Genomic DNA, 440 nt, shown 5'->3' on the forward strand with positions numbered 1-440 from the left:
TTCAATTAAACTCTGACTTCTCAGCAGAACCTATGCAAACAAGTGGATGCCACTCGTGATTCCAAGCTTGTTTAGTCTGGAGCTCTAGCAAATGTTATCCATCATGGGTAACCATTATCACATTTGACACGTCGCAGTGTCACAGTGTTTAGCATTACAGCATCCACGAGTTATCTATGTACAGCAAACGGACAGACCAGTTCTATACCACTTAGAAGAAAGTTTGACCCAAACAATTAAAAAACCTGGCTTGAGAGCCACAGATTAAAATCACCCACCTTTAATTTGGTAGCATAATTCTGAAAGAATTAATTTGGTAGCATAATTCTGAAAGAAAAGATTAGGATTTTAGTATTCATAGTCCCACAAGTCTCTATCAGACCACTCAGGCTAGCCATCTTTTTTATATTATGAGTTTTGGTATACATTTATCTCCTTGT

This window comes from Elephantulus edwardii, unplaced genomic scaffold, assembly GCF_000299155.1.
Source record: "Elephantulus edwardii isolate Elephantulus edwardi_28Jun2011 unplaced genomic scaffold, EleEdw1.0 scaffold00067, whole genome shotgun sequence".
Classification (NCBI taxonomy): domain Eukaryota; kingdom Metazoa; phylum Chordata; class Mammalia; order Macroscelidea; family Macroscelididae; genus Elephantulus; species Elephantulus edwardii.